The following is a 20,578-nucleotide window of genomic DNA, read 5'->3' as shown; positions in this document are numbered from 1 at the left end:
TTGAGCTTCAAAACGTGTTTTACAGACCCACGGAGAGGCAATGGGTGACATCACAGTAGCTTTGTCCATATTTTTTACAGTCTCTGGCACGAACCCACAAGACACGGCTCCTCAGCTCACCTGACCAGAGTTTCTCTCCCCTGTTTATTACCTCCATCCTTCACACCTGTTGTCTTTTTCCCCCATCAATCTACCCAAGCACGCACAATTGCGCTCCCAGTTCCGCCTCTCATATGTGTGGCCATTCACACCACACTATCAATAACAATGGTGTAGCTATTTCTCAGCATAATGACGGATGGGGATTGAACGATATGAGAACAATCGTCAACAGTCCACCACGTTTTGGCAATGTTTCCAACACTCTTGTTCCATCACTGTTGCATGCATCAGAAAAAACTATTACACTGCTAACGCTTGCATTAGTGTGAAATATCCACACTAAAAGTCACTCAATTTACAAAATAACGTATATAACCGAAATATTTTGAGCAGTAATACATGGACATAAGCACTTTCTGAACAGGCAGGCAGCAAGCTGTAAATCTATGGGTCCTCACAATCCTACACCGGTTAAAGGGTTGTGAGTGGAAAGGTTTCTGGCAGATTGGATAAATGGTAAGCCTGTTTCTTGTGTTTTTTGCTGATTTCAAGTTGAGCGGTACGATGTATGTGAAAGGTTTGTTTGTGCCGGTCCCGTGTAGGGGTTGTGCAGGTTGTGCAGGTTGTGCAGCCATGGAGACGACGTGGCTATTGTTGGTTGACCTTAATGCATACAGCAATCGAGAGCCATCCGGTAAGGCAGACTGTTTTATTTATGTTTTTATATTGGTAGCTTTTTGTTTTAGGTGTAAACTCTTTCTATGCATGTAGTTGTTTGAGCAGTATGTTTGTCTTGCTTTGTAGGTTTATTTTGAGTAAGCGGCAGATGCTTGAATTGACCGCTGTTCCTTCCTTGCGTTTTGTTTGTTTGTATGCTGCAAATTAGCTAGCCAGCTACCGCGAGTGAGCGTGTTTCTGCTCAGATCATATGGCCTTAGTTTGATAAGTAGTGCGCGGAGCTGGTTAGCTAGCTTGAGCATTCCTTTTTTGTTCATCTGTTTGTTGTTTTAACGTCAAACCCGATCTCCCCGCTCTCCTTTGGTCAGCTAACCCAGCTGTGCTTGAGCTTGTCTTCGTGTCTTTGCTTGACATTAATTTGAGGGGCTTGCTTGTCTGCATGCGGTTGGTTTGCATTACGCTCCGTCTGGGTTGCGGTACCCAACTAATGCGTTTGGCGTGGTTTTAACTATTTTCTCCTACTTTGCTCTGTGGAGTGCACTGTGATTTTTGATGCCAATTGCAGTGTGCCTTATTGAAGTGTGATTCACAGATATATATTCTCTTCTCTAAGCCGGCAGCAATCCGATTAAAGCACAAGCAAGTTGGGTACTCTGTTACCAGTAATCGGGGGAAATGTTAAATGTTGTATGTTATTGCCCGCAAACATTTAATATTTATTTTTTGTTAACTTTATTACCATTAATACACATTAACAGGCAAGTAACGTTACAAAACAAAGTCACCTTGAGGTTGGGCTTCACTTGACATACATGCACATATAGATGAAATAACACCATACAGGGATAGAACACACATCTACCTATATATACCTACACAAATGCTACATAACTAAGGTAGTTAATAACTGATGTCCATCTCTTTTTAAAAAATAGGCAGTTTTAGTTTTAGACTTGTTGTAACCATTGAACAATTGTGGGAGGGTTAGGCTTCATCCAATTAATAGTCTTTTTTTTTTTTGCAACCATCGACAATATATGCAGTATATAACACTGATCTGCGGTAAACAGGTGTTCAGGTGATACCAATAAGAATAATAGCGGGGGAAATAGAGGGGGAAACGGTGTCATTATCATTAGAGGTAATATATTCTGTTAAATCTTTACTCATTTCTTTTTGGATTGCTTCGTCATTTAACAATGAGACATTAAAGCTGTGTTTCCACCGCAGGAACTATACCCCGGAACTAGGAACCTTTTGAGGAACTCAGTGCGTTTCCACCGCAGGAACTAGGGTCTAAATTTAGTTCCTGGGGCTTTATTTTACCCCCCAAAAGGTTCCTGCTCGGGGGGGTAGTACTTTCCGAAAGTACAGGAACCTTTTGGGTGGAGCTTGCAGCGCTGAACATTTCTGATTGGTCGAGTACTCGCAGCATTTTTTTGTGTTTTTTGTTTTCAGGCGCCATGTTTAAAAATATGCAGGTGCAAACCGATTTATTTTCATAATAACTTCAAATCAAACTTGTATGTTATGCGGCGCAGTAGCCTAGTTTTGGTTATAGCCTGCCAACGTCTTGGAATTATAACGTGTGCTATTCTGCTCTTTTCTTGCTTTAGTGTTCGTTTTATAAAATGCTAAGCATTCGTGCTGGGACAGCATATTACGTAGGCTACCAAAACATTTAAACGGATTAATTCGGTTGCTGAATATTTTCTTCCGGATTTTCTTTGTTAGCCCGTTGTAATTGACTCAAAACGTTTGATACAGTTATGTGAGGTATGCGGTAGTTCTGGGTAATTCACATTAGTGATACAGTAAAAGCAAACTGGAAATCACCTTCCGCACTTTTTGTCAGGGTAAAATAGCAGGTTAATTCTAGTAATCGTCCCTTTAGCTTTTTCAGACTGCCGTAATTTTACTCCATTTTACTGCCATTCTTCAATTCCACGAAAAGACCAGGAAGACTATGGACTAATTTATGGTGCATTGTTCGCATCTGGAGGGCACACTTCGCTGCTCGGCTAGCAATAACTTCGAAGGAAAGCAAACTGTGGCTGTACCACTACTAATTTAAATGTTCACGCAAGTCCGAGTTTTCGTTCTATTCTTGTCATTTTGCGATTGGCCTATATGGTAAAATATGCCCAAATGGCTGCAGAAGAATATTTCAATTCCAGGTGATTAAATCGATAAAAATCAATAAATACAAAAGTAACCATATACAGTCATTGTTGGTAGCCCGTTGTATATAACATGGAATAAACCCCTCCGGCCTGTCCCGGTTATTAGAAAATAATGTAGGCTACTTCGGTGGTAGTATGGGGTTACAGAAGAAATCATAGGACAGATGGACGGACGACAACGTCGCTTTTTCATACGTCAGTGGGCTAATTTGCCTAATCTTCGCGGGACTTTAGACCGCGGTGGAAACGCAGACAACCATGGGCTGAAGGAACCTTTTAGTTCCTGGTAAAGTAGTTCCTGGGACTGAAAGTTCCGGGTAATTTTGGTGGAAACGCGGCTATAGAGAAACTGCCATGCATCTGCGACATGAAAGTAAAGTCCATTTCATTGGGGTGTAAAAGTGGCGCCAGATATCCACCAAGCCCAGTTCACCCATCATTGCCAAAAGGGTAGTAAATTTTTTGGATAGAGAGCCTACTGGGAGTTTATGACAACTGAAGTCTCCAAATAGTAGTCTCTTCAAAATAGTACCCTCTGCTTTGTCTGCTAATAAAGATGCTATGTTCTTAAAGAAATCTGTATAGTCTTCGTATAGATTGAGCATTGTTATTTTAGTACCTCCAATAGTCTCTATTACCATCACATCTACCCTCTTTATCATCAGTTGTTTTTTCAAGGTTGAAGTAGACTGATTTATTAAACAGGATGGCGACTCCCCTTTTCCTCCCATTTCCAAAAGAAGCACTGTATACCTGATCCACCCATTCTCTTTTTAGTTTTAAATGTTCCTTTTCGGACAAATGGGTCTCCTGTATCATTGCTATGGAGCAATGTATTTTTTTAAGTTGACTAAATATTTTTTTTCTAATAATTGGACTGCTTATACCCTTAACATTATAACTAATACAATTTAGACTGTCCATGTATTATTATTTTAAACTTGTTAGTATACTCCCATCTCAGTTTTTTCCAAATGCACATTAAGTCAAGTAAGGTAAAAGTACAACGGAATGAAAATGGCCCAACACTAATTTCAAGTTATATTTAAAATAAACAAAACAAATAACATAGAATAAAGTAAGTAAAGTAAAACAAGCAAGGTAAAGTGAACATCCACATACCCAGCTGGTTTTTCAGTGTAAATTTGTTGTTCAATTACTTCTAACCTAAACAAACCAGATCCCGGTGTAACCTGGGCAGAGGAGAGTGACTGTTCCTCCGTGGGAATCACACACATTGTCGGTGCTGCTGTCGTCCGGCTCATGGATCAGTCGCTGCTCGGTGTGCGGCAGAGGAGGCTGGTCCATAGAGGCAGAGAAGGTTGCTCCTCCTCTATTTTTGAGAGGCAAGAGGGAGATCAAAATACAAAAAAGAGTATTTGGTTGAAATAAACCAAATCTCAGTATCATTTATAAAATATTTTTTCTCTCTTCTTTGGAAAAAATCCATTATTGAAATTCTGATTAAAATGCTTCAACAGCGACACCTGCAGGGCAGGCAAGATGGGAAAGGGCAGTCTGTGTGAAGTGGTGGTGGGGGGGCAGAGGAGGACGGGCTCCTGCTGTCCTCCTTAGGGCGGGATCTCATATCAATTCAATGTACTTCATTTTTTTTCATGCTAATCTGTTATTGGCCAAAACACATAAAATGATGCTCCAAGGGAGGACGTCCTCCCTAATCAATCAACAACCAGAATACAATATTGACATCGCTTTGGTCCAATGATAATTTCCAAATTTCATCTTCAATTCTCTACCACTGTATTGTATTATAACATGCAAATAGCGAACTACTTTTAAAACGCATCACTAAGAAATACATTTTATTTAAGCCTTTTCAACCAGAGGAGGCTGGTCCATAGAGGCAGAGGAAAAATTTCCTTTTTTCAGATTTACGTTTCCCTTTTTTTTAATCGAGCAGTAGCTAGCTACTTACGTTAGCCAACGCAACAGTTAGCTTGTTGTAGCAGCCTTGAAGGACTGAGCTAACGGCGAGAATGGATTTTGAGGAGAGTGGTGCTGCTATTGCTAAGGAGGCAATTAACGGCAGCGTGAGTGAAGGGGTCACAGAGGCATGGATGCAGACGCAGAGAGTGGGATGGGGAAGAACATTTTGTAGATTATTTGTTGTCATTGCCATTCCACAGTTTGGATTATGCAGTAGGTGAGGATCAAGACTGCTGGACGACCAGCTCCACAGATAACCATGATCAAAAATGCTATTTCTAGTGACACATTATGCACACAAGGGTCATTCCCATCCAGAGCCCGCAGTGATTAGATGTGTCTTTCCCTCTTGTTCACCAGGCCCCTTTTTTATATTCATCCTTTATGTTGTAATCTGATACGTAATGTAGCCTACTTCGGGGCTGGTTAAGCGACCCTACATTATTTTCCAATAATGGGACAGCCCGTCGTGGTTTATTCCACTTATACAACGGGTTACCAACAATGAATATATATGGTTACTTTTATATTTATTGATTTTTATCGATTTAATCAGCTGAAAGTGAAATATTCTTCAGCGGGCGTTTGGGCATATTATTTTACCGTTGTCGAGCAAAACTCTGGTTGGTAGTTCCATTTGCACCGTTGTTAAAACCAAGAAAGTGTGAAAATCACCATGGTACTCCTTTATGTGCTATTTGCACAAGAGGCATTGAAGAAACACAATGAGTAAAGTATTAAATATGTCCGTTCTGTATTTTTGGAGAAATATGCGTTTTAAATGTATCATCCTATTTTCAACCGTTTGAGAAAGTTGTCAACTTGGTGCGTCACAAACTCAGTAACCACTCCCCTTTCCACGCCCTGTAAACCCATGGATAACTCGAGACCCATAGTTTGCGCCTCTGGCTTACAGGCAAGACAATGCAAATATTTGACTAACGTTAGGTTCACTTAAATTAGAGTGCCTTTTAAGGACTATTAGATTATTTCTGGTTATATTCATTTAGCTAGCTAGCTAACGTTAGCTAGCTAGGTAGTTTGCTTTCATAAGGCAATGTTATCGATAACGTTAGCTAGCTAGTTTGCTTTTATCTTAACTTGGCTAGCTAGATAGCAAAAATTATAATTAGACATAAGTCAACGTCCTTACCTTAGCTATCTATCGATACTTGATATACTAGCTTGTGAGAAGTCTCCCAAAAAGAGCGCGTATCATGGGGGTAGCTATGGTAATGGGGCACGGTCTGTCAATCATAGCTAACTGACAGTTCTCATTACCACGCCCAGATGGTTCGGGTGAACTTTTATAGTGGGAAATTTAGGCTTAGAAAAATATGTTTTAAAGTTTGAAATGACTGAATAATAAAAAAATTATGCACATTTGTTTTGTTGTTGCCTAAAGACAACTGGGAAGTGTCACGTTCAACCACCATGTTACTCCTTTAAGCAAAAACCTCTGGCCGTTAACTCTATGGAAACAATATATCAAGAAAGAATAGTTCCTTCTCATTTTATACCATACCATTGGCACCAATTTTAGTCATTTTTGTCGTTACATTATTTAATAAAACTGCATGAAACCATAAGTCAATCAAATTCATCTCCCTAGCACTGTCTTACTTTTTAAATGGTGTGGTCGTGCAATGTAGACATAACGTTTTTCTAAGACCCCCTGAATCAGGTTTTGAATGCCAGCTAGGTTTATGACAGGTTCGCCATCACTCACCTAGCCAATATTAAAATTCTTGGTTTTATGTCAGAATGGTCTCATGGCATGCTTGTTATTCCGGCTAGCTAGCTAACTATTGAATTGTATTCAAAACAGCGGTTACTATAAACGCAATCGTTCACAAACATACGGATGAAAATGCGTCCCGTAGCCATGAGTTAAATTCAGAAGGCCTATTCTACTGTCCAAATAAGGGATGATTCCGATTTGCGCAATGGCTGGCAACCGTAAATAAAGCTAGCAAATGTGAATCAACATTACCATCAATTGTGAAATTGGACGTTGAAAAGGGAAGGGGATGTAACAACAATTCAAAAGCGAAATAATAATATTGCTATTTAAACTGCTTTAGAATTCTGGATTTTGTAGCGCATTGATTTTAGAACTGTTAAAAGGTCGAGGTGTCCCTTTACTGAGAAATAATACCCACCCTTGGACCAATCAGAATGGAGTATTCAGCCAAGCCACTGTATAAATGATAATATGATATTTGTTCCTTATTGAAGATGGGGATAAACTTTGGGTGCATTCCTTACCTTAGTTGCCTAGTAAGTTTGCATTTGAACATAACATAACCATAACTTGAACATAAGAAAGTAGAGAAGTAGCCAACTAGTGTAAAATAACATGACGCCGTGGGTTGGTTTTGTTCCTGTCCTCCCCAATTTTTTGATTCACCAGCCACCACTGGTGTGCGGGTATTGTACTCGCGGCTCATCATTAAGTTCTGTCCATTGTAGTAACACTTAGAGTTGTCGTCCTAACGTTGATTGTTTATAACTCCACAAAATAAAACTGGGCGTGCGCTGAGATCACTCAGCTCCGTTGAAGAAAGCTTTAACATTCGTGCCTGATAGCACCGCTGGGTCTTTCCCTCGTCTCCCTCCAGCGCTGCTCCACCTGCAGCGGGACAGCTCCCTTTCCATCTGCTCCCGCTTGTCAACCTGGACCTGGATATTGAACTTGTGAAGCGTCGGGAGAGCATCCGTTAGCGTCGGGTTGGTCTTCTCGCCAGACTCTGTGAGCATTTTTAGCTTTGCCGGATACATGCATTTGGCTCTGTTTTTCTGCTTTAGTTGTTTAATTACATCCCGCACCTGCGCTGTCTTCTTTTGTAACTCTGGGGAGTAGTCGTGGTCAAAATATATCAGTTTTGCGTTGTAGAGGATCTGTCTTTGACCCCATGCTTGTCTTAGGATCGCATCTTTCACTGAATAGTCCATAAACCTAACAATTAGGGACCTTGGAGCGGCAGTGGGGTTCCTTGGTTTGGTTGTTAGAGATCGGTGGGCTCTCTCTATTTGTGCAGGTTCACTTCCAGCATCGGTTGAAGGACTGTTTGAATCAGCTCATTCACAAACACCTTCACATCCTTTCCTTCATGTCCTTCAGGTACCTGGTAGATTCTCAGGTTGTTTCGTATTGACCTATTCTGCAGATCTTCACACCTAGCCGTTAGGTCCATCTCCCGATGCAGCAAGTAACAGATTGCTCTCTCGTATCTCCTCCCGTTGATACGGCCCTCCGCCTCTGTAGTTCTTTTCTCGAGTTTTGTCATTTCGCCTTTCAATTCTTGCATTGATGATTCCAGCTTTGCTAGCGATAACTTGGTCTGGTTGTGTCCTTCTAGATTTTCTTTCCTTAATTTCTCCAGCTCAGCTAATATTTTGGATTCTGGACCGTGTGTGCTAGCATTAGCCGCATCACTTACAGGAGTTTGAATTTGTTGCTTCAAATTTTCGTTCTTGGCCTTTGAGTTCTCCTGTTTACTTGAGCTTTAACTTCTGCAAGATGTTGCCATTGTTAAATTTGTGTGATTTTGCCGAGTTTTTAGCATTTTTGTTTGGAAATTATTAGTTAGATGGACGGAGCTCAACTTTTAGGCTGTTACCTCAAACATGGTGTTGCCGGAAGTCTCCCGCAAAACATTTTAATGAATTAGAAAAAATAAAGCTAGTATTTCCCCATTTCCTTTTTTTCTCTTTTACTCAAGAGTCCAGTCTTATTTGTAGGAGGTAACATATTTATTCAAAATTTAGTCCCAGATATTGACGGTAGAAAGACATGGTATAATTTTTTAAAAACTTTGTCTCGTTTATTTCGTTATTCAGTGAGCAGCGTTTTTCACTGCTGTATTGGCATATCTTAGGGCTCATGTCGGGTTTATCTTGTTGCTACAGAATATTGCATTACATTACATTACAGGCATTTGGCAGACGCTCTTATCCAGAGCGACGTACAACAAAGTGTTTAACCATAACCAGGAACAAGTGTGTCGAAAACCCTAGAGGGCAGTAGCCTACCGTTCCGAGTGCAGGGAACAACCGAATAGTTCAACTTGGACCCTGTAGGTTAAACTGATTAACACTAACACAAACAAGAACAGCAACAACGCAGTCTATGCAAAAATACAAGCAATAGTTAAGACGAGTTAAGTCACCTACGAAACTACCTAGTTACAACCCTAAGCTTACAGTCAATTTAGAGATTAATTTGAGAATACGATTTACAGCATAAATTGCGTCTTTTGTTTATATTCAATATTAGAAATTGCAGCGAGAAACTGCAGCTATAGACACAAGATAGTTAATGTTATGGTAGCAACGGAACGAAGCGGACTATACATGTATTGCCATCATTGTTTTATTATACCAGTGTGTTTTTGCACGTGTGCACAGAAACTCAAAACCTACCAATAAAATGGTTTAGCTATTTCTCACCATAATGACAGATTGAAAGACTTAACGAACTCACCCGATACGGTCTTCAAATGGATCCATGCTAAAGAAGAGTAATTATTCATCCTCTCAAAAAGCTTTTACTAACAAACCTTTAACCTTTAGCATGCACTCTGGCTGGCACTGTCTTCCATTGCTTCCCTGACGTTCAGACCGTCCTCTCACTGATAAAAACTAGACCCTACGGTGTCGGATTACTTGCGTCGCCATGGATGTCGCTTGCCGTAAAGAAGTTTACTAGATGTCGTAACGGTTTAGATTTGGAGCCACAGCTCTTCTGCACCCCACCTAATAAAAAAGTCCAAATGGCAGGCAAACAATATGGCGGACATATGTGGTCCCAATAGCAAAAGTAGTCCCAAAAGTTGTAGAGCACATTCACATGCATCGGTCGATGAAGTTTTGTGTTGATCTGACTTACAGTGTGGGAGTCATGACCTTTTAAACATGACCCTTTGTTATAGCGCCACCATCTGGCCGACATGGGTTATTTGTAGTGCCTGAGTAGTGGGGGGCCATAGGAACCCACCTGCCAAATTTGGTTGCACTAGGACTTATGGTTGCTGAGCCTCAGATATTTTAGCGGAGAAAGCTTCCACGCCCCAACTAAAAAGTCAATATGACGAGCAAATAATATGGCGGACATAGGTGGTCCCAATGGCAAAGTTGTAGAGTACATTGAGATGCATAGGTCCATGACGTTTTGTGTTGATCTGACTTAGTGTGGGAGTTATGGCCTTTTACGCATGACCCTTTGTTATAGCGCCACCATCTGGTATAGTGATTTTTAGTGCCTGAGTAGTGGGGGGCCATAGGAACCCACCTGCCAAATTTGGTTGCTCTAGGACGTATGGTTGCTGAGCCTCAGACACTTTTAGCGGAGAAAAATAATAATAATAATAATAATAATAATCGGAACAGATACAATAGGGTTCCATCAGCTTCGCTGCTTGGACCCCTAATAATCTGAACAAAAACAATAGGGTTCCACCAGCTTCGCTGCTTGGACCCCTAATAATAACCCTAACAGATACAATAGGGTTCCACCAGCTTTGCTGCTTGGACCCCTAATAATAACCCTAACAGATACAATAGGGTTCCACCAGCTTCGCTGCTTGGACCCCTAATAATCTGAACAAAAACAATAGGGTTCCACCAGCTTCGCTGCTTGGACCCCTAATAATAACCCTAACAGATACAATAGGGTTCCACCAGCTTTGCTGCTTGGACCCCTAATAATAACCCTAACAGATACAATAGGGTTCCGCCAGCTTCGCTGCTTGGACCCCTAATAATAATCCTAACAGATACAATAGGGTTCCACCAGCTTCGCTGCTTGGACCCCTAATTAAAGCCGTTTGCGGCATTGAGATGGGTCCAAGCATTGGCACCATCGCGCCCACTATGGAGCGATTTTAAAATGGCTTTGTCCTCATGATCATATACCTTCACCCAACATATCTACTGAACATCATGATGATTGTATAAAATATTGATGACTTATGGCCAATTTTGTGCAAAGAGACGTGCTTAGATTACTTTGTTCATAATTCTGGAAGAAAAAAGTGCCACAAATTCAATTGTCTAGGTAAAAAATCTAAAATGAATTACGAAATATCGTTGACAACGTTTCGTTAGGTGCAGCGTCTTTTACTGCTACCACAGAGTGAATGCGCAGATAAGAAATTTTTTGGTAACGCCGACCTATGAAACGCTATTCTAAAAGCAAAATCACATGTTTATAGGTACATCATTAGAAAGCTAATCACAAAAACTAGTATTACACCACTAACTAACACTTACACTGGTGAGAAATATCCACATTATATAATACCACTAACCTATTTAAAGACACTCAATTTTAAAAATAACGTATAATATTTTCAGCAGTAATACTTACATAGCAGTGATGAAATTTTATCTGTGTTCAGAAGATAGAGACAGAGACAGTAAATCAATGATTCAGTCCTCCGCTTCTGTTTTGCTCCAGAAAACGATGTCAGATAGGTCTATCAGCAAACATATGGCTTAGCTATGCCGAGAAACCCTCAATAATAATAGTATTTTCCAAGAAATTACGAAATATTTCGTAAAGTTTAGTTAAACCGGTCCTTACAGCTAGCGAGCGAGCGAACTGGAGACAAAATCGCATGTGAAACTGTCCTGGTATGTAGCGTCGCCTGTCGTAGAGTGACTAGCCCGAACCAATCAAATTAACTAGGGGCGTAAACAACTCCTCGGGCGGCAAACAACGCTATTTTTGGACATTTTTCCATTTGCGCTGCATGATGACTGAGTCATGAGAAATCCTTCTCATTTCAAATAAATGGTAGCTAGCATCTACATACGTAATGCAAATTGGTGTTAAAGGCGAACTCCTTAATATGAACATAAACATTGTTGCCCTGATCCTTAGCCTTGTATTTTGAGTAATTGATAAAGCTGCAGATAAAGAACACTTTTTCTATTACATTATTTTAAATCAGCAGCTTACAGGAAATGTCAATGAAAAAAGTAAAGCAAACATGGGAAAGTTAAAAACACAATTATACACGGACATAGGCTATGTGTCCCTGATGTTCTTCAACTTCCCCTTTGCCGCTTCCACATCTGAAAAGATAAAAAAAAAACATTTTTACTTTTTACTGACAATGAACAGTGTTTTTCCTTATTTACAGATACATGGCATCAGGGGACTCAATGTGCAGCTTGTCATACAGTTATCGTCTTGGATTAGAGACAATCTCTTCCTGTATTGAGTAAACCTGTTGGGCAATAGAGAAAAGAATGGAGTCTGTCCATCTGCCGAAACCCACAGCAGAAAACTGGAAGAGGATCAGTAGGCGGTTTGAAGAGAAATAGGATTTCCCAAACTGCTTAGGAGCGATTGATGGGAAAACACATCAATATCACTGCACCAGCAAGATCAAAGAGTCTCTTTTTCAATTATAAAGGGACATTCTCGATTGTGCTTCTTGCCCTTGTCGATGCAGAGTACCGCTTTACTGCTGTACAGGTGGGGGAATTCGGAAGAGCTAGTGATGGTGGGGTTTACGCCTGCTCTGCACTGGGAAAAAGGATGGCTGCAAAAACCCTGAATGTCCCAGAAGACCTTCCTACCTGGTGCGGAGGATTTGGGGAGAATGCCATACACCATGATCAGAGATGCCGCATTTCCCCTCAAGCCATACCTAATGCGACCCTATGCCAGAAGACGGCTCCCAACTACACTGTGTACGTAATTATTATGCAAATGTGTTTTTGGCGGATTCTTTAAATATTTTAATAGACCCAACATTATAAGTGATCCCAATTCATTCATTGCAGGAAAAGTAAATGTTATATAAAGAAAAACACAGATTACAAGGGGAAAATATGATTTTTCCAAAAAGTAGGTGTGCACATTTATTATGCAACTGGGAAATACATTATGTTTTTCAATTTATTTCATACACAAACAACAAAAGTCTTTTTACAGGATTAAAAATAATTCTGTCAGGACCACTGTCATCAAAGTAAGATTTTTATTAACAATAATGGTAATACAGTTAAGTTTGGCGGTATGGCTCTGTTCTGGAGCTCTCCCGCCAACCACGCAGCCATTGTGGATAAGGCCGGGAGGCCAGCAGCCAAACCCCCCTAGAGGGGTAAACACAGAACAGATCCAGCAGCAATGCAAATTATTATTTTTTTAACACATAGGGATGGAGCAATGCAAATTCTTAACACATAGGGATGGAGCTGGGGTGGTGGAGGGGATTTACAAAGCAACGTGCAGCAAGCTTGCATGCAGGAGGAGCATCTGAATGAGTAGAAGGAGGCTGTTTAAGTAGACCGCCCTGTTATGTGAATGTACTGTAATAGGTGAACATCACTCAGCTGAGCATCAGCTGATTCTGCCGAAGCGGCTTCATTCTCGTGGCCTGCCAGGACCACAGTCACCAAAGTGATCTTTATTAACAATAAAGGCAATACAGTTAAGTTTGGCGGTATGGCTCTGTTCTGGGAGCTCTCCCGCAAACCACGCACCCTGCGTGGATAAGGCTGGGAGGCCAGCAGTCAAACCCCAAACAACCATATGCTGACATGCTATTAATGGGTGTCTCCAGCTGCTGTGATGACTATGTGTATGACCACCTGGAAGAAGCCCTTCATCCAGTCAGCTTGAGGCCGTCTAGCGTTACGTGGATCAGTAGTTATGTGTACCAACAAGCATGTTGGACCTTACCCTGAGGCCAATAATTAGATTAATTATTAATTAATAAACCAGGGGACACACTATGTGTGATAATGAAGGCTAACGCCTGTCTTCATGACCTTAGCTTAGCAACGCATAAGCCAGGCCGTTCTAAATAGTGAACGAATGTTATTAGGCTATGTGTACCAACAAGCTTGTTGGTATTTCCCCTCGAGTGCCGAGATTTAAACTAAACCGGGGGAAATATAACTACTACCTGCATCAGTTTAAATGAATCCTCACCCGTTGCCGTCCATACAAGCACGCATGAATAAGACCGGGAGGGGGCCGCAGCAAACCCCCCAAACAACCATACACCGACACATTGTTAGTAGTTAGTCTCCGGCTGAAATGATGACTGAAACGCCATTCGTCTACCGGAAGAAGCCAGTAGTAGCAGCAGCAGGAGCAGCAGTAGCAGTAATGGTATCAGAGTAGGAGCAGTAGCAGTAGGAGCAGCGAAGCACATGCCAATGCCCCGCAGCTTCACTGAGGATGCCGGCAACCGTCACTGCTGTCATTGCCGCACTGAAGCAGGAGTGGTGGTGTATAACGCCGGAAAGGGACCGCATTGCCAATGAAACGGAGGCAGACAGCAACCAGATTTTGTCATGGCATTTCCCGATAAAGGCTTGTCAGGGCTCGCATGGGGGCGCCACCACAGCTGCCGGGCCATAGAGGAGAGGACAAAAAAAAAAGTGCTAGTATGCAATAATGACAAGTTCCTTCATTTTCTCAGATTTAAAGGCTTGAGGAGTATACAAAATGTAGCTAACTTAAGCATATTTGCCATGGTGAGATCACATAAGGAACCTTGAAAGCATAAAGAAATGCACCTTCCAACAGTGGGTACTTAGGTGTTGAAGCCCTTGCTTTAAAGGAGAGACCAGTTTGTGAACAGAGTTATATGAGGCTGAAGAGTCTATGAATCTTTTTATAAATTGGGGGGAAATGCATTCTTTAGTGATTGGATGAACATATTACTGCTTCTGCCCGTCAGGCGTCACAACGAGGCTAATCTTGTGTTGTGCTCTCGGAAGCGACTCCTGCCATATGGATACGTTTGAAGATGATGCATAGCCCGGTTCCGAGACGATCGCTTTGTTTTTGAGTTTCACTTAGTTCACTGACATAAGGGCCACTCACGAGCGAGGGCAGGCATCAAAGCGATATGGTCCGAAGAATTATTTATCAATACGTCACAATTTAAATATTATTTAACAGTTGGGCACAGTGGGCTGCTTTAAAGCACCACATTGCATTACTAATATCCATCCATCCAAATTTATTTATAAAACACATTTAAAAACAACAACAGTTGACCAAAGTGCTGTACAATCAAAAATAGCAAAACCATAAAACAACACAAAAACACAAAGACCAGTTTAGAAGACAAAAGGAAAATAAAATAATAACAATAAGATCATAACAAAAAGAACGGAAACTCTCATACTGAGTTAAAACCCAAGGAATAAAGATGTGTTCTTAGACGGGATTTAAAAACAGGCAGTGTAGGGGCCAGCCTAATATGCAGCGGCAATTCGTTCCAGAGTTTGTGGGCTACCACTGCAAAAGCGCGATCTCCCCTGTGCTTCAACCTTGATCCTGGGACAACCAGAAGCAACTGGTGAGTGGATCTGAGTGACCTTGATGGCACGTGTGGTTGTAAAAGGTCAGAGAGATAAGTTGGAGCTAGCCCATTTAATGATTTGTAGGCAAACAATAAAATCTTAAAATCAATCCTAAAACATACAGGGAGGCCAGTACGCGGAAATGTGCTCTCACTTGCGTTTTCCTGTTAAAAGACGAGCTGCAGCATTCTGGACCAACTGCAAGCGTGAGAGGGAGGCCTGGCTAACACCAACATAAAGGGCATTACAGTAGTCAAGTCGTGCAACACCATTCGCGTAGAGCATGCAATTGTAGAGACAGCGAGGCCAATATAACTAGGCTACGCGGAGTATGTCCAAACAGGAGGTATTATTGATATCAAAAATGAAAGGTCCCATTGAAATGAATGGGGAAAATGTTTGAATTATAACTAGTTACAATTGAATTTCTGATATCAAGAATTTGCATTCAACTAGTTAGAACTGTATTTGTGATATCCTCTAGAAATGAATTCAAGCTAAAACGCCTTGCCATATATTTTACCTCAACATACATGCTCAGTTGTGTGGTCACATGCACAGTGAAGGCAGAGCAGTGACCTGGAAAAGGCTACATCGAATCCCATCTCCTCCACTGTGATAAACCTAAACGCCCGTTTGTGTAGTGGAATACAACAATAAGCTTATGAATGCGGAACGCGCGCATTCGCATCTTGCAAACAGCACGATTTTGAGAGAACTAGTTGGACCGAGTCAACATTAAGCCTAATTTGTCTCATTAAAATAACATTTCAATCCCTAAACATGTCAGCATTGTGATCTGACAGCTAAATTAGTAGCCAACCAAATTGTATCCTCGCAGATTTCACACCAATTAAATGTTTTCATTTTTGCTGTCACGATGATTGGGTCCCGATAGGGAACCGGCTTTTTAAGCGCAAATCGTGAATCAGTGGAAAAAACTTTCTGGTTCTGAAGTTGAAAGCCGAAAGCTGGTTTGCATTTTACAACATTTGCTACAGCTTACTTGCCGGTAACAGTCTGAACACTCCTCGTAGTGTAGCGATTCAGCGAAGGGTAGAATGCAGCTTGAACAATTTAGAACTCTGCATCTCTGCTCTTTGCAACACGACCTGCTGCCCATATTCAATCTGCCAAACCTATAACAACCAGATCTTAACTGGCCATCTCGCAGTCCAATCCTCCCAGAATAACTGCACACAGCAGGAAGTAGGCCATTAGCCCACAGAAGCACAAACTATAGCCTAGGTCTGTGCGAGACGTGGGGTCTATCTAGTAGATGCGTAGTAGCAACTGCCCATAATCTATTAGCCGTTCACAATGAACGAAGATTTACCAATTATTGCTAGCCATAGTTAATTAATTATGTCATTTATTTGAAAATCTGTTTCCATCACCCATTATTGCATTTCTTTATCGAAACGCGTTGGCTGGCCCAGATTCTTCTCTATCAAAAACTTTTTAAAAACGTAGGCTACTTCTAAATAGACTGTTTCCATGCATTTTTTTTTTGCATGTGAGAGCTACGCATTGCTTAAAAAATGTGAAAATTGGAGAAGGAAGGAGGGGTTTGGATTTGATTTACCATATAATCTGTACATATTCCAACCACTCGAATGTCTCAAACCAAAATGAGCGTAATATCAGATACCTACTACCATTATTACTTGGCCTACATGATGGAAAATCCTCAAAACCCATAATACAATGGAAATTTCACGAATGTGCAAAGTACGTTAGCTGAGCTCTGCTCATATCATGTTCACGTAACTTGGAACTCATATAAATACTTACACACCTTGTTTTCCTGGCTCAGCATGAGATAATGTTTGTGCTTCAGCTTCAACACTTTTACCGGTAAATCTGCTTAGCCTATATCCATTTTTGTCCTCCTCACACTGACTGACTTTGTGAGGTAGCGGTTGACATAGTAACCCCGACAGAGACCTGCCAATAAGACACGAGTATTTCCACGTATTTTCCTGTAAACCATCTCTGATTGGTCTTGCGTCCGTTCATTGAAGATAAAATATATACTCTGTTCATTGAAGATACAAAATTACAACACTTCTTTTACTGAGGTCCAGTTACGTAGTGACAAACCGCTCAAAGCGGAGAATTATTCAGGGCTAAAGATAATCTCCGGGGCTACAGCCTCGAATGCCCAGGCCAGGCGATGCCACTGGCGTACACCTACTTTCCCATCTCAGCCAAGCGTGAGAACTTTGGCGTTTCCCAATTCGGACATTTCCGCTTAGGTTTACGTGCACAAATCCAGAAATCGCGTAAAACGATTGATTGGAAACCGGCTCTGATCAACTAGGGCATGTAGCCTACCCAATTCTTATAGGCCTACTGCTTTCCAGAAGGTAGCCGAAAGCATTCACGCCAGGGATTCTTTTGCAGCGAAAGAATCTAGCGTTGCTCTGGTTGTGAGAAACTCGACAAAAGGATGCCATTAACTTGTGCCCAACATATGTTGGGAATTTTCCGCTATTAGCGAAAGACTTGCGATATTCGTGAAACCGTCTCTGTGAGACGTCCCCGTATTCAATATGTGTAGCCTATTCAACGCATGCGTTTACCGCTAGACTCATAGCTCAGCAGAATTTTAATAAGGTTGATGACATTACCCGGCTAGAATCTGCAGCTAGCAGACATGGACGTGGCAGCAGTTTCCAGGCTTGAACATGGTGTCCTCCATGGAGGATCGGCGGCCGCCGCAAAGCAGTGCTCCTTGAATGAAGCTCCCTGGCCAGGTAGCAGTGAAGACAGCACATCGATATCCTCAATATCTGGAACATTGTCGTTTAAAACAACACTTTTCGTGGCTGGCCCCAAATGGATCGCCTGCATGCTGCAGCTATAGAGCTTAGAGGTAAGGAACAATGCAAATAAATAGCAAGACTTTCCTCATAGTGCGTAGACTGAGCTCAGACTAGCAGCGAGCATGTTGCGAGCAGACATGGTTTAGACTGGCAGCGTGCAGTAGCTGGATTGCAGGAAGAAGCGCTGATTTACAAAGCAACGTGCAGCAAGCTTGCATGCAGGAGGGGCAGCCGAATGAGTAGAGGGAGGCTGTTTAAGTAGACCGCCCTGTTATGTGAATGTACTGTGATAGGTGAACATCACTCAGCTGAGCATCAGCTCATTCTGCCGGAGTGGCTTGACTCTCGTGGCCTGCCAGAACTAATACGATGCTCATTTATGAAATAAAGCAACAAATTCAGTAGTTTAACAAAAACATTTTTACTCTTGGAAATACGTTTATTTGCCAATATAGCCACCTTTCTTTTCTAACATTACAATACATTACATTACAGGCATTTGGCAGACGCTCTTATCCAGAGCGACACTTGTATTAGTCCCATATCCACTGATTCTATCAGTTTTTTAATGGGATTGCGCCCAATTTTAGCTGAAGCAGCCAAGAGAGATGCCCACAGGCTGTTCAGATGTGTGCTGCTTCCCTTGGCTGTAAATATCCCTCTTAAAGAGGGCCCACAGGTTTTCAATTGGGTTCATATCAGGTGAGCAAGGCGGCCAAGTCATCATTTTACCATCTTTGAACCCTTTGGCCAGCCAATCTCTGGTGTACTGGGATGCATGGGATGGAGCATTATCTTGCATTACTATCATGGACCTTTTGAATGATGCTGGCTTCTTCTGGTACCACTGCTTGAGGAAGGTGGCCTCCAGAAACTGGCAGTAGTTTTTAGAGTTCATTTTCAATCCATCTTCCACTCGAAATGGTCCAACCAATTCACTGTTGATAATACCAGCCCATATCATTATCACTCCCCCACCTTGCTGGCGTTTCAGTCGAACTGGTGTGCGATGTCGGTCAGCAATCCAGCCATGGGCCCACCCATCAGGTCCATCCAGTGTCACTCTTATCTCATCCGTCCACAACACCTTTGAAAAATCTGTCTTCATGTATTGTTTTGCCCATTCTTGACGCTTTTGCTTGTGTTTATTATTTAAGGGAGGCTGGTGTTTTGCCTTTCTGACCTTGCCAATCATGTGAAGCACTTTGTACCTTGTGCTTCTGCAGAGTTCAAGAAGGTTGCAGTTCTGGAAGATGATGGGACTTGAGGCCAAAGGGTTCCTGGATACTTACTGTTTAATTCTTCTCAAGTCTCTTGTGGTAAATTTGTGTATTTTCTTCTCAACGCGTTTTTGGCGTCCCTGTGGACTCACACTCACAAATCTCTTGATTGTGTGATGATCATGACTCAACATCTTTGCAATTTCAAGTGTTTTGTATCCCTCTGAAAGCCAGTTAACTATTTTTGCCTTTTCATCATCTGTCAGGTCTCTTTTTCGCCCCATTTTCCCAGCAGCAAAAAGCTGCCTAATAATTATGCACACCTGAATTTAAGGCATTCCTCACTTTAAGCCACACCCTCTCTCAATAAAGCAATTAAGTCACCTGAAAATGTTTACACTAAGTGAATAATGAGGTTAATATGGTTTTCAGTTTAATAAAATGCTCTTGAAGATGCTATTTCATTAGAATATGGACTTGCATAATAATTATGTACACAGTGTATAGGCTTTCCAGGGCCTGCATGTCGGCAGAGAAGGCTTTTGGCATTCTTGCCTCCAGATGGAGGATCTTCTACCGTTCCATACAAATGAAACCAGCGAAGGTTGACAGCCTGGTGATGCCAGCATGCATACTGCACAACATGCTCACCAGGCCCATGGATGATGAGCACTGGTTGAGGGAAGCTGCAGAGCCCCAGGGTGGTATGAGGGGGATTGAAGATTGCCCCAACAGAGCTGGTGGGGGCCATGGCAGCGCCTGAGAGATTTGTGTACTACTTTGTCTCTGAAGCAGGCCAGCTAGACTTCCAGGACAGGATGGTGCCGTAAAAAGCTTAAATCAGGGGGTGTCAAGCTCATTCCATCGAGGGCCGAGTGCACGCAGGTTTTTGTTTTAACCAATGCCATATACTATCTGATTTCACTAATTAGTGTGAACCAATTAGTGAAATCAGCTGGTGTATGGCATTGGTTGAAACAAAAACCTGCATATACTCGGCCCTCGATGAGTGACACCCCTGGCCTAAACTAATCATTCTTTGGCTACTGTTGATTGAAATCCTACAAGAATTACATCATAATAAAACATTTATTTTAATATTACAATGTTGTTCTGTGTTATGATTTATTCAATTGTTTATCTCAATGAATGTGGAACATATTTTTGTTAATATTGTGCATAGTAGCTTAATACTACTACCTTTCAAAAGTTTGGAATCACTAAGACATTTTTATGTTTTCATCATTCATTGAAAACTAACAAAATGGATTAAATTACATTT

The 20,578-nt window shown here is 41.6% G+C and overlaps 1 long non-coding RNA gene across 1 annotated transcript; it reads left to right on the top strand.

The window, feature by feature from the left end:
• Positions 1 to 624: 624 nt before the first annotated feature.
• Positions 625 to 20,396, top strand: LOC135258518 (uncharacterized). Its single transcript, XR_010331021.1, has 3 exons — positions 625 to 796; positions 12,059 to 12,614; positions 19,303 to 20,396. It is a non-coding gene; the product is annotated as an uncharacterized LOC135258518 (long non-coding RNA).
• The last annotated feature ends 182 nt before the right edge of the window (positions 20,397 to 20,578 follow it).

Source organism: Anguilla rostrata, chromosome 7 (assembly GCF_018555375.3).
Source record: "Anguilla rostrata isolate EN2019 chromosome 7, ASM1855537v3, whole genome shotgun sequence".
In the NCBI taxonomy this organism is placed as follows: domain Eukaryota; kingdom Metazoa; phylum Chordata; class Actinopteri; order Anguilliformes; family Anguillidae; genus Anguilla; species Anguilla rostrata.
The sequence above is the reverse complement of the archived record's forward strand: the minus strand, read 5'-3'. Positions and strand labels throughout refer to the sequence as shown.